Consider the following 15605-nt stretch of genomic DNA (forward strand, 5'->3'; position numbering starts at 1 on the left):
TACAGAGTAAAGCTCCGCCTACACTATACCATCAAACACTTCCAGGAAAGGTAGAGCACTGGGTTAGATACGTGTAAAGCCACCTCTACACTGTCCCCATCAAACACTCCCTGGACAGGTACATCACGAATTTAGATACAGAGTAAAGCTCCCTCTACACCGTGCCCATCAAACACTGACAGGACAGGTAAAGCACGAGGTTAGATACAGATTAAAGCTCCTTCTACACTGTCCCCATCAAACACTGACAGGACAGGTAAAGCACGAGGTTAGATACAGAGTAAAGCTCCTTCTACACTGTCCCCATCAAACACTGACAGGACAGGTAAAGCACGAGGTTAGATACAGAGTAAAGCACCCGCTGCACTATACCCAACTAACACTCCCAGGACCGGAACAGCTTGGGTTTAGATGCAGAGTAATTCACACTCAACACTTTCCCCATCAAACACCCCTATGACCAGACAGCACGGGGTTAGATACAGGGCAAAACTGCCTCTATACGTTCCCCATCAAAGACTCCCAGGACAGGAATGGCACGGGGTTAGATACAGGGTAAATCTCCATCTACACTTTCCCATCAATTACTCCCAGGACAGGAACAGCACGGGGTAAGATACAGAATAAGGCTCCGTCTACACTCTCCCCATCATGAACTCACTGGACAGGTACAGCATGGGGTTAGATACAGAGTAAAGCTCCCTCTAAATTGTCCCCATCAAACACTCGAAGGACAGGTACAGCCTGGGGTAGATACAGAGTAAAGCTCCCTCTAAATTGTCCCCATCAAACACTCCCAGGGCAGATACAGCACGGGGTACATGCAGAGCAAAGGTCCCTCTACACTGTCCCCATCAAACACTGACGGGACAGGTACAGCACTGGGTTAAATACAGTGTAAAGCTCCCTCTACGATGTCCCCATCAAACACTCACAGGAGAGTTACAGCACGAGGTTACATACAGACTAAAGCTCCCTCTGCACTATACCCAACAAACACTCCCAGGAGAGGAACAGCACAGGATTAGATACAGAGTAAAGCTCCCTCTACACTGTCTCCATCAAACTTTCACAGGACAGTTACAGCACGGGGTTAGATACAGAGTAAAGCTCCCACTGCACTGTCCTTATCAAACGTTCCCAGGGCAGTTACAGCACTGGGGTAGAAACAGAATAAAGCTCCTTCTACACTGTCCCCAACAAACACACCAAGGACAGGTACAGCACGAGGTTATATAGAGAGTAAAGCTCCCTCTACACTGTCCCCATCAAACACTCCCAGGACAGGTACAGCACGAGGTTATATAGAGAGTAAAGCTCCCTCTACGCTGTGCCCATCAAGCAAACCCAGGACAGGTACCGCATGGGGTTAGATACAGAGCAAACCTCCATTTATACTGTCCTCATCAAACACTCCCAGGACAGGAACAGCACAGGTTTAGATACAGAGTAAATCACCCTCAACACTTTCACCATCAAACACTCCCATGACAGGACATCACGGGGTTAGATATAGGGTAAAGCACCCTCTATACGTTCCCCATCAAAGACTCCCAGAACAGAAACAGCAAACGGTTAGACACAGAGAAATGTTCCGTCTACAATGTCCCCATCAAACACGCCCAGGGCAGGTACAGAACGGGGTTAGATACAGAGTAAAACTCCGTCTACACTTTCCTCTTCAAAGACTCCCATGACAAGTACAGCTGGGAGCTAGATACAGATTAAAGCTCCCTCTACACTGTTCCCATCAAATGCTCCCAGGGCAGGTACAGCACGGGGTTAAATACAGAGTAAAGGTCCCCCTACTCTGTCCTCATCAAACACTCATAGGACAGGTAAAGCACTGGGTTAGATACAGAGTAAAGCTCCCTCTACACTGTTCCCATCAAAAACTCCCAGGGCAGGAACAGCACGGGGTTAGATATAGAGTAAAGCTCCGTATACACTGTCCCCATCAAGAACTCACTGTACAGGTACAGCATGGGGTTAGATACAGAGTAAAGCTCTCTCTACACTGTCCCCATCAAACATTCCCAGCACAGGTACAGCACGGGGTTAGATACAGAGTAAAGCTTTCTCTACACTGTCCCCATCAAACACTCAAAGGAGAGGTACAGCCTGGCGTAGACACAGTGTAAAGCTCCCTCTAAACTTTCCCCATCAAACACTCCCAGGGCAGATACAGCATGGGGTTACATGCAGAGTAAAGCTCCCTCTACACTGTCCCCATCAAACACTCACAGTAGATGTATAGCACGGGGTTAGATACAGAGTAAATCTCCCTCTACACTGTCCCCATCAAACACTCACACGTTAGGTACAGCACAGAGTTAGATACAGAGTAAAGCTCCCTCTACACTGTCCTCATCAACACTCATAGGACAGGTACAAGAAGGGGTTAAATACAGCGTAAAGCTCCATCTACACTGTTCCCATCAAAAATTCCCAGGAAAGGAAGAGCACAGGGTTAGATGCAGAATAAAGCTCCGCCTACACTATCACCATCAAACACTTCGAAGAAAGGTAGAGCACTGGGTTAGAGACGTGTAAAGCCACTTCTAGACTGTCCCCATCAAGCACTCCCCGGACAGGTTCATCACAAATTTAGATACAGAGTAATGCTCCCGCTACACCATGCCAATCAAACACTGAAAGGACAGGTAAAGCACGAGGTTAGATACAGAGTAAATCTCCTTCTACACTGTCCCCATCAAACACTGACAGGACAGGTAAAGCACGAGGTTAGATACAGAGTAAAGCTCCCTCTGCACTATACCCAACAAACACTTCCAGGAGAGGAACAGTACGGGGTTAGGTACAGAGTAAAGCTCCCTCTACACTGTCCCCATCAAACACTCCCAGGACCGGAACAGCATGGGTTTAGATATAGAGTAAATCACCCTCAACACTTTCCCCATCAAACACTCCTATGACAGGACAGCACGGGGTTAGATACAGGGTAAATCTCCCTCTATACGTTCCCCATCAAAGACTCCCAGGACTGGAACAGCACGGGGTTAGATAAAGGGTAAATCTCCACCTACACTGTCCCCATCAATTACTCCCAGGACAGGAACAGCACGGGGTTAGATACAGAGTAAAGCTCCGTCTACACTGTCCCCATCAAGAACTCACTGGACAGGTACAGCATGGGGTTAGATACAGAGTAGAGCTTCCTCTGCACTGTCCCCATCAAACACTCCCAGGGCAGATACAGCACGGGGTTACATGCAGAGCAAAGATCCCTCTACACTGTCCCCATCAAACACTGACTGGACAGGTACAGCACGAGGTTACATACAGAGTAAAGCTCCCTCTGCACTATACCCAACAAATACTCCCAGAAGAGGAACAGCACAGGGTTAGACACAGAGTAAGGCTCCGCCTACACTATCACCATCAAACACTTCCAGGAAAGGTAGAGCATTGGTTTAGATACGTGTAAAGTCACATCTACACTGTCCCCTTCAAACACTCCCCGGACAGGTACATCACGAATTTAGATACAGATTAAAGCTCCTTCTACACCGTGCCCATCAAACACTGACAGGTCAGGTAAAGCACGAGGTTAGATACAGATTAAAGATCGTTCTACACTGTCCCCATCAAACACCGACAGGACAGATAAAGCACGAGGTTGGATACAGAGTTAAGCTCACTCTACACAGTTCCCATCAAACACCACCACTACAGGTACAGCACAAGGTTAGATTAAGAGTAAAGCTCACTCCACACTGTCCCTATCGAACACTCCCAGAACAGTAACATTACGTGGTTAGACACAGAGGAAAGCTCCGTCTACAATTCCACATCAAACACTCCCAGGACAGGTACAGAACGGGGTTAGATACAGAGTAAAACTCGGTCTACACTTTCTTCTTCAAAGACTCCCCTGACAAGTACAGCACGCAGTTAGATACAGATTAAAGCTCCCTCTACACTCTCCCCATCAAATTCTCCCATGGCAGGTACAGCACGGGGTTAAATACAGTGTAAAGCTCCCGCTACACTGTCCACATCAAACACTCATAGGACAGATACAGCACTGGGTAAGATACAGAGTAAAGCTCCGCCTACACTATACCATCAAACACTTCCAGGAAAGGTAGAGCACTGGGTTAGATACGTGTAAAGCCACCTCTACACTTTCCGCATCAAACACTCCCCGGACAGGTACATCACGAATTTAGATACAGAGTAAAGCTCCCTCTACACCGTGCCCATCAAACACTGACAGGACAGGTAAAGCACGAGGTTAGATACAGAGTAAAGCTCCTTCTACACTGTCCCCATCAAACACTGACAGGACTGGTAAAGCACGAGGTTAGATACAGAGTAAAGGTCCTTCTACACTGTCCCCATCAAACACGGACAGGACAGGTAAAGCACGAGGTTAGGTACAGAGTAAAGCACCCTCTACACAGTGCCCATCAAACACCACCTGTACAGGTACAGCAGGAGGTTAGATTCAGAGTAAAGCTCACTCTACACTGTCACCATCAAACACTCCCTGTACAGGTAGAGCACGAGGTTAGATACAGAGTAAAGATCCCTCTACAATGTCCCTATCAAACACTCCCAGGACAGGAACAGCACGGGGTTAGATACAGAGTAAATCTCCCTCTATACGTTCCCCATCAAAGACTTCCAGGACTGGAACAGCAAGGGGTTAGATACAGGGTAAATCTCCCTCCACACTGTCCCCATCAATTACTCCCAGGACAGGAACAGGGTTAGATACATAGTAAATCTCCCTCTATACCTTACCCATCAATTACTCCCAGGACAGGAACAGCACGGGGTTAGATATAGAGTAAAGCTCCGTATACACTGTCCCCATCAAGAACTCACTGTACAGGTACAGCATGGGGTTAGATACAGAGTAACGCTCTCTCTACACTGTCCCCATCATACATTCCCAGCACAGGTTCAGCACGGTGTTAGATACAGAGTAAAGCTTTCTCTACACTGTCCCCATCAAACACTCGAAGGACAGGTACAGCCTGGGGTAGACACAGTGTAAAGCTCCCTCTAAACTTTCCCCATCAAACACTCCCCGGGCAGATACAGCATGGGGTTACATGCAGAGTAAAGCTCCCTCTACACTGTCCCAATCAAACACTCACAGTAGATGTACAGCACGGGGTTAGATACAGAGTAAATCTCCCTCTACACTGTCCCCGTCAAACACTCCCACGGCATGTACAGCACGGAGTTAGATACAGAGTAAAGCTCCCTCTACACTGTCCGCATCAACACTCATAGGACAGGTACACCAAGTGGTTAAATACAGAATAAAGCTCACTGTTCACATGAAAAACTCCCAGGACAGGAAGAGCACAGGGTTAGATACAGAATAAAGCTCCGCCTACACTATCACCATCAAACACTTCGAAGAAAGGTAGAGCACTGGGTTAGAGTCGTGTAACGCCACCTCTACACTGTCCCCATCAAGCACTCCCCGGACAGGTTCATCACGAATTTAGATACAGAGTAAAGCTTTGCCTACACTATCACCATCAAACACTTCCAGGAAAGGTAGAGCACTGGGTTAGATACGTGTAAAGCCACCTCTACACTGTCCCCATCAAACACTCCCTGGACAGGTACATCACGAATTTAGATACAGAGTAAAGCTCCCTCTACACCGTGCCCATCAAACACTGACAGGACAGGTAAAGCACGAGGTTAGATACAGATTAAAGCTCCTTCTACACTGTCCCCATCAAACACTGACAGGACAGGTAAAGCACGAGGTTAGATACAGAGTAAAGCTCCTTCTACACTGTCCCCATCAAACACTGACAGGACAGGTAAAGCACGAGGTTAGATACAGAGTAAAGCACCCGCTGCACTATACCCAACTAACACTCCCAGGACCGGAACAGCTTGGGTTTAGATGCAGAGTAATTCACACTCAACACTTTCCCCATCAAACACCCCTATGACCAGACAGCACGGGGTTAGATACAGGGCAAAACTGCCTCTATACGTTCCCCATCAAAGACTCCCAGGACAGGAATGGCACGGGGTTAGATACAGGGTAAATCTCCATCTACACTTTCCCATCAATTACTCCCAGGACAGGAACAGCACGGGGTAAGATACAGAATAAGGCTCCGTCTACACTCTCCCCATCATGAACTCACTGGACAGGTACAGCATGGGGTTAGATACAGAGTAACGCTCTCTCTACACTGTCCCCATCAAACACTCGAAGGACAGGTACAGCCTGGGGTAGATACAGAGTAAAGCTCCCTCTAAATTGTCCCCATCAAACACTCCCAGGGCAGATACAGCACGGGGTACATGCAGAGCAAAGGTCCCTCTACACTGTCCCCATCAAACACTGACGGGACAGGTACAGCACTGGGTTAAATACAGTGTAAAGCTCCCTCTACGATGTCCCCATCAAACACTCACAGGAGAGTTACAGCACGAGGTTACATACAGACTAAAGCTCCCTCTGCACTATACCCAACAAACACTCCCAGGAGAGGAACAGCACAGGATTAGATACAGAGTAAAGCTCCCTCTACACTGTCTCCATCAAACTTTCACAGGACAGTTACAGCACGGGGTTAGATACAGAGTAAAGCTCCCACTGCACTGTCCTTATCAAACGTTCCCAGGGCAGTTACAGCACTGGGGTAGAAACAGAATAAAGCTCCTTCTACACTGTCCCCAACAAACACACCAAGGACAGGTACAGCACGAGGTTATATAGAGAGTAAAGCTCCCTCTACACTGTCCCCATCAAACACTCCCAGGACAGGTACAGCACGAGGTTATATAGAGAGTAAAGCTCCCTCTACGCTGTGCCCATCAAGCAAACCCAGGACAGGTACCGCATGGGGTTAGATACAGAGCAAACCTCCATTTATACTGTCCTCATCAAACACTCCCAGGACAGGAACAGCACAGGTTTAGATACAGAGTAAATCACCCTCAACACTTTCACCATCAAACACTCCCATGACAGGACATCACGGGGTTAGATATAGGGTAAAGCACCCTCTATACGTTCCCCATCAAAGACTCCCAGAACAGAAACAGCAAACGGTTAGACACAGAGAAATGTTCCGTCTACAATGTCCCCATCAAACACGCCCAGGGCAGGTACAGAACGGGGTTAGATACAGAGTAAAACTCCGTCTACACTTTCCTCTTCAAAGACTCCCATGACAAGTACAGCTGGGAGCTAGATACAGATTAAAGCTCCCTCTACACTGTTCCCATCAAATGCTCCCAGGGCAGGTACAGCACGGGGTTAAATACAGAGTAAAGGTCCCCCTACTCTGTCCTCATCAAACACTCATAGGACAGGTAAAGCACTGGGTTAGATACAGAGTAAAGCTCCCTCTACACTGTTCCCATCAAAAACTCCCAGGGCAGGAACAGCACGGGGTTAGATATAGAGTAAAGCTCCGTATACACTGTCCCCATCAAGAACTCACTGTACAGGTACAGCATGGGGTTAGATACAGAGTAAAGCTCTCTCTACACTGTCCCCATCAAACATTCCCAGCACAGGTACAGCACGGGGTTAGATACAGAGTAAAGCTTTCTCTACACTGTCCCCATCAAACACTCAAAGGAGAGGTACAGCCTGGCGTAGACACAGTGTAAAGCTCCCTCTAAACTTTCCCCATCAAACACTCCCAGGGCAGATACAGCATGGGGTTACATGCAGAGTAAAGCTCCCTCTACACTGTCCCCATCAAACACTCACAGTAGATGTATAGCACGGGGTTAGATACAGAGTAAATCTCCCTCTACACTGTCCCCATCAAACACTCACACGTTAGGTACAGCACAGAGTTAGATACAGAGTAAAGCTCCCTCTACACTGTCCTCATCAACACTCATAGGACAGGTACAAGAAGGGGTTAAATACAGCGTAAAGCTCCATCTACACTGTTCCCATCAAAAATTCCCAGGAAAGGAAGAGCACAGGGTTAGATGCAGAATAAAGCTCCGCCTACACTATCACCATCAAACACTTCGAAGAAAGGTAGAGCACTGGGTTAGAGACGTGTAAAGCCACTTCTAGACTGTCCCCATCAAGCACTCCCCGGACAGGTTCATCACAAATTTAGATACAGAGTAATGCTCCCGCTACACCATGCCAATCAAACACTGAAAGGACAGGTAAAGCACGAGGTTAGATACAGAGTAAATCTCCTTCTACACTGTCCCCATCAAACACTGACAGGACAGGTAAAGCACGAGGTTAGATACAGAGTAAAGCTCCCTCTGCACTATACCCAACAAACACTTCCAGGAGAGGAACAGTACGGGGTTAGGTACAGAGTAAAGCTCCCTCTACACTGTCCCCATCAAACACTCCCAGGACCGGAACAGCATGGGTTTAGATATAGAGTAAATCACCCTCAACACTTTCCCCATCAAACACTCCTATGACAGGACAGCACGGGGTTAGATACAGGGTAAATCTCCCTCTATACGTTCCCCATCAAAGACTCCCAGGACTGGAACAGCACGGGGTTAGATAAAGGGTAAATCTCCACCTACACTGTCCCCATCAATTACTCCCAGGACAGGAACAGCACGGGGTTAGATACAGAGTAAAGCTCCGTCTACACTGTCCCCATCAAGAACTCACTGGACAGGTACAGCATGGGGTTAGATACAGAGTAGAGCTTCCTCTGCACTGTCCCCATCAAACACTCCCAGGGCAGATACAGCACGGGGTTACATGCAGAGCAAAGATCCCTCTACACTGTCCCCATCAAACACTGACTGGACAGGTACAGCACGAGGTTACATACAGAGTAAAGCTCCCTCTGCACTATACCCAACAAATACTCCCAGAAGAGGAACAGCACAGGGTTAGACACAGAGTAAGGCTCCGCCTACACTATCACCATCAAACACTTCCAGGAAAGGTAGAGCATTGGTTTAGATACGTGTAAAGTCACATCTACACTGTCCCCTTCAAACACTCCCCGGACAGGTACATCACGAATTTAGATACAGATTAAAGCTCCTTCTACACCGTGCCCATCAAACACTGACAGGTCAGGTAAAGCACGAGGTTAGATACAGATTAAAGATCGTTCTACACTGTCCCCATCAAACACCGACAGGACAGATAAAGCACGAGGTTGGATACAGAGTTAAGCTCACTCTACACAGTTCCCATCAAACACCACCACTACAGGTACAGCACAAGGTTAGATTAAGAGTAAAGCTCACTCCACACTGTCCCTATCGAACACTCCCAGAACAGTAACATTACGTGGTTAGACACAGAGGAAAGCTCCGTCTACAATTCCACATCAAACACTCCCAGGACAGGTACAGAACGGGGTTAGATACAGAGTAAAACTCGGTCTACACTTTCTTCTTCAAAGACTCCCCTGACAAGTACAGCACGCAGTTAGATACAGATTAAAGCTCCCTCTACACTCTCCCCATCAAATTCTCCCATGGCAGGTACAGCACGGGGTTAAATACAGTGTAAAGCTCCCGCTACACTGTCCACATCAAACACTCATAGGACAGATACAGCACTGGGTAAGATACAGAGTAAAGCTCCGCCTACACTATACCATCAAACACTTCCAGGAAAGGTAGAGCACTGGGTTAGATACGTGTAAAGCCACCTCTACACTTTCCGCATCAAACACTCCCCGGACAGGTACATCACGAATTTAGATACAGAGTAAAGCTCCCTCTACACCGTGCCCATCAAACACTGACAGGACAGGTAAAGCACGAGGTTAGATACAGAGTAAAGCTCCTTCTACACTGTCCCCATCAAACACTGACAGGACTGGTAAAGCACGAGGTTAGATACAGAGTAAAGGTCCTTCTACACTGTCCCCATCAAACACGGACAGGACAGGTAAAGCACGAGGTTAGATACAGAGTAAAGCACCCTCTACACAGTGCCCATCAAACACCACCTGTACAGGTACAGCAGGAGGTTAGATTCAGAGTAAAGCTCACTCTACACTGTCACCATCAAACACTCCCTGTACAGGTAGAGCACGAGGTTAGATACAGAGTAAAGATCCCTCTACAATGTCCCTATCAAACACTCCCAGGACAGGAACAGCACGGGGTTAGATACAGAGTAAATCTCCTTCTATACGTTCCCCATCAAAGACTTCCAGGACTGGAACAGCAAGGGGTTAGATACAGGGTAAATCTCCCTCCACACTGTCCCCATCAATTACTCCCAGGACAGGAACAGGGTTAGATACATAGTAAATCTCCCTCTATACCTTACCCATCAATTACTCCCAGGACAGGAACAGCACGGGGTTAGATATAGAGTAAAGCTCCGTATACACTGTCCCCATCAAGAACTCACTGTACAGGTACAGCATGGGGTTAGATACAGAGTAACGCTCTCTCTACACTGTCCCCATCATACATTCCCAGCACAGGTTCAGCACGGTGTTAGATACAGAGTAAAGCTTTCTCTACACTGTCCCCATCAAACACTCGAAGGACAGGTACAGCCTGGGGTAGACACAGTGTAAAGCTCCCTCTAAACTTTCCCCATCAAACACTCCCCGGGCAGATACAGCATGGGGTTACATGCAGAGTAAAGCTCCCTCTACACTGTCCCAATCAAACACTCACAGTAGATGTACAGCACGGGGTTAGATACAGAGTAAATCTCCCTCTACACTGTCCCCGTCAAACACTCCCACGGCATGTACAGCACGGAGTTAGATACAGAGTAAAGCTCCCTCTACACTGTCCGCATCAACACTCATAGGACAGGTACACCAAGTGGTTAAATACAGAATAAAGCTCACTGTTCACATGAAAAACTCCCAGGACAGGAAGAGCACAGGGTTAGATACAGAATAAAGCTCCGCCTACACTATCACCATCAAACACTTCGAAGAAAGGTAGAGCACTGGCTTAGAGACGTGTAAAGCCACCTCTACACTGTCCCCATCAAGCACTCCCCGGACAGGTTCATCACGAATTTAGATACAGAGTAAAGCTCCCGCTACACCGTGCCAATCAAACACTGAAAGGAGAGGTAAAGCACAAGGTTAGATACAGAGTAAAGCTCCTTATACACTGTCCCCATCAAACACTGACAGGACAGGTAAAGCACGAGGTTAGATACAGAGTAAAGCTCCCTCTGCACTATACCCAACAAACACTTCCAGGAGAGGAAAAGTACGGGGTTAGATACAGAGTAAAGCTCCCTCTACACTGTCCCCATCAAACACTCCCAGGACCGGAACAGCATGGGTTTAGATACGGAGTAAATCACCCTCAACACTTTCCCTATCAAACACTCCCTGGACAGGAACACCACGAGGTTAAATACATAGTAAATCTCCCGCTATACCTTCCCCATCAAACACTCCCAGGACAGGAACAGCACGAGGTTAGATACAGGGTAAATCTCCCTCGACACTGTCCCCATCAATTACTCCCAGGACAGGAACAACACGGGGTTAGATATAGAGTAAAGCTCCGTATACACTGTCCCCATCAAGAACTCACTGTACAGCATGGGGTTAGATACAGAGCAACGCTCTCTCTACACTGTCCCCATCAAACACTCCCAGCACAGGTACAGCACGGGGTTAGATACAGAGTAAAGCTTCCTCTACACTGTCCCCATCAAACACTCGAAGTACAGGTACAGCCTGGGGTGGACACATTGTGAAACTCCCTCTAAACTGTCCCCATCAAACACTCCCAGGGCAGATACAGCACGGGGTTACATGCAGAGTAAAGCTCCCTCTACACAGTCCCCATCAAACACTCACAGTAGATGTACAGCACGGGGTTAGATACAGAGTAAACCTCCCTCTACACTGTCCTCATCAACACTCATGGGACAGGTACAGCAAGGGGTTAAATACAGAATAAAGCTCCCTCTACACTGTTCACATGAAAAACTCCCAGGACAGGACGAGCACAGGGTTAGATACAGAATAAAGCTCCGCCTACACTATCACCATCAAACACTTCGAAGAAAGGTGGAGCACTGGGTTAGAGACGTGTAAAGCCACATCTACACTGTCCCCATCAAACACTCCCCGGACAGGTATATCACGAATTTAGATACAGAGTAATGCTCCCGCTACACCGTGCCAATCAAACACTGAAAGGACAGGTAAAGCACGAGGTTAGATACAGAGTAAATCTCCCTCTATACGTTCCCCATCAAAGACTCCCAGGACAGGAACAACACGGGGTTAGATCCAGGGTAAATCTCCCTCTACACTGTCCCCATCAATTACTCCCAGGACAGGAACAGCACGGGGTTAGATACCTAGTAAATCTCCCTCTACGCGTTCCCCATCGAAGACTCCAATGACAGGAACAGCACGGGGTTAGATACAGAGTAAAGCTCCCTCTAAACTGTCCCCATCAAACACTCCCATGACAGGAGAGCACGGGATTAGATACATAGTAAATCTCCCTCTACACTGTCCCCATCAAACATTCTTAGGACAGGCACAGAACAAGGTTAGATACATAGTAAAGCTCCCTCTAAACTTTCCCCATCAAACACTCCCCGGGCAGATACAGCATGGGGTTACATGCAGAGTAAAGCTCCCTCTACACTGTCCCAATCAAACACTCACAGTAGATGTACAGCACGGGGTTAGATACAGAGTAAATCTCCCTCTACACTGTCCCCGTCAAACACTCCCACGGCATGTACAGCACGGAGTTAGATACAGAGTAAAGCTCCCTCTACACTGTCCGCATCAACACTCATAGGACAGGTACACCAAGTGGTTAAATACAGAATAAAGCTCCGTCTACACTGTTCACATGAAAAACTCCCACGACAGGAAGAGCACAGGGTTAGATACAGAGTAAAGCTCCGCCTACACTATCACCATCAAACACTTTGAAGAAAGGTAGAGCACTGGGTAAGACACGTGTAAAGCTCCCTCTACACTGTCTCCATCAAACTTTCACAGGACAGGTACAGCACGGGGTTAGATACAGAGTGAAGTTCCCTCTACACTGGCCCCATCAAACACTCACTGGACAGGTACAGCACGGGGTTAGATACAGAGTGAAGTTGCCTCTACACTGGCCCCATCAAACACTCACTGGACAGGTACAGCACGGGGTAAGATACAGAGTGAAGTTGCCTCTACACTGGCCCCATCAAACACTTCCAGGACAAGTACAACACGAGGTTAGATACAGAGTAATGCTCCGTCTACACTGTCCCCATCAAACACTCCCAGGACTCGTACAGAACGGGGTCAGATACAGACTAAACATGCCTCTACACTGTCCCCTTCAACCACTCCCAGGACAGGTAAAGCACGAGTTTACATACAGAATAAATCTACCTCTACACTGTCCCCATCATACGCTCGCAGAAGAAGTTCAGCATGGTGTTAGATACAGAGTAAATGTCCCTCTACACCGTCCCCATCAAACACTCACCGGACAGGTACAGCACGGGGTTAGATACAGAGTAAAGCTCCCTCTACACTGTCCCCAGGAAACACTCACAGGACAGGTACAGCACGGGGTTATATACAGAGTAATTCTCCCTCTACACTCTCCCCGTCAAACACTCCCAGGACAGGTACAGAATTGGGTTAGATACAGAGGAAAGCTACCTCTACACTGTCCCCATCAAACACTCCCTGGACAGGAATGGCATGCTGTTAGATACAAAGCAAAGCTCCCTCTACACAGTACCCATCAAACACTCCCAGGGCAGATACAGCACGGTGTTAGATACAGAGTAAAGCTCCCTGTTCACTGTCCCCATCAAACACTCACAGGACAGGTACAGCATGGGGTTATGTACAGCGTAAAGCTCTCTCTACACTGTCCCATCAAACACTCCCAGGACAGGTACAGCACGAAGTTAGATACAGAGTAATTTTCCGTCTACACTGTCCCCATCAAACACTCCCAGGACTGGTACAGCACGAGGTTAGATACAGAGTAAAACTCGCTCTACACTGTCTCCATCAAACACTCACAGGGCAGGCACAGCACGGGGTTAGATACAGAGTAAAGCTCCCTCTACACTGTCGTCATCAAACACTCCCAGGACAGGTATATCATGCTGTTAGAAACAGAGTAAAGCTCCCTCTACACTGTCCCCATCAAACACTCCCAGGGCAGGTACGGTATGAGGTTAGATACAGAGTAAACCTCCCTCTACAATGTTCCCAGCAATTAGTCCCAGGACAGGAGCAGCACGGTGTTAGATACAGAGTAAAGCTCCGAAATACACTGTCCCCATCAAACACTACCAGGACAAGTACAGCACGGGGTTAGATCCAGACTGAATCTCCCTCTACACTGTCCCCATCAAACACTCCCAGGACAGGTACAGCACGGGGATACATACAAAGAAATGCTCCCTCTACACTGTCCCCATCAACCACTCCCAGGACAGGTACAGCACGGGGATACATACAGAGAAATGCTCCCACTACACTGTCCCCATCAAACACTCCGAGGACAGGAACAGCACAGGGTTAGATACAGGGTATAGCTCCCTCTACAAAGTCCCCATCAATTACTCCCAGGAAAGGAACAGCATCGGGTTAGATACAGAGTAAATCTCGGAAATACACTGTCCCCATCAAACACTACCAGGACAATTACAGCACGGGGTTAGATCCAGAGTAAATCTCCCTCTCCACTGTCCCCATCAAACACTCCCAGGACAGGTACAGTACGAGGTTACATACAGAGTAAAGCTCCCTCTACACTGTCTCTATCAAATGCTCCCAGGACAGGCACAGCATGGGGTTAGATACAGAGTAAATCTCCCTCTACACTGTCCTCTTCAAACATTCCCAAGAGAGGTACATCATGGAGTTAAATACAGAGTCATGCTCCGTCTACGGTCTCCCCATGAAACGCTCCCAGGACAGGTATAGTAGGAGGTTGGACACAGAGTAAAGCTCCCTCTACACTGTCTCCTTAAAACACTCACTGGACAGGTACAGCACGGGGTTAGATGCAGAGTCAAGCTCCCTCTACACTGTCCCCAGGAAACACTCATAGGACAGGCACAGCATGGGGTTAGATACAGAGTAAGGGTCCCTCTACACTGTCCTCATCAAACACTCCCAGGACAGCTACACCATGCTGTTAGATAGAGAGTAAAGCTCCCTCTACACTGTCCCCATCAAACAGTCACAGGACAGGTACAGCACAAGGATATATACAGAGTAAAGCTGCCTCTACACTGTCCCCATCAAACACTCCCAGGACAGGTACAGCACGGGGATACATATAGGTTAATGCTCCCTCTACACTGTCCCCATCAAACACTCCCAGGACAGGAACAGCACAGGGTTAGATACAGGGTATAGCTCCCTCTACAAAGTCCCCATTAATTACTCCCAGGAAAGGAACAGCATCGGGTTGGATACAGAGTAAATCTCGGAAAAACGCTGTCCCCATCAAACAGTATCAGGACAATTACAGCACGGGGTTAGATCCAGAGTAAGTCTCCCACTACACTGTCCCCATCAAACACTCCCAGGACAGGTACAGTACGAGGTTAGATACAGAGTAAATTTCCCTCTACACGTACCTCATCAAAATCTCCCAGGACAGGAACAGCATGGGGTTAGATACGAAGTAAG

Source organism: Cetorhinus maximus, chromosome 8 (assembly GCF_964194155.1).
Source record: "Cetorhinus maximus chromosome 8, sCetMax3.hap1.1, whole genome shotgun sequence".
Taxonomy (NCBI): Eukaryota; Metazoa; Chordata; class Chondrichthyes; order Lamniformes; family Cetorhinidae; genus Cetorhinus; species Cetorhinus maximus.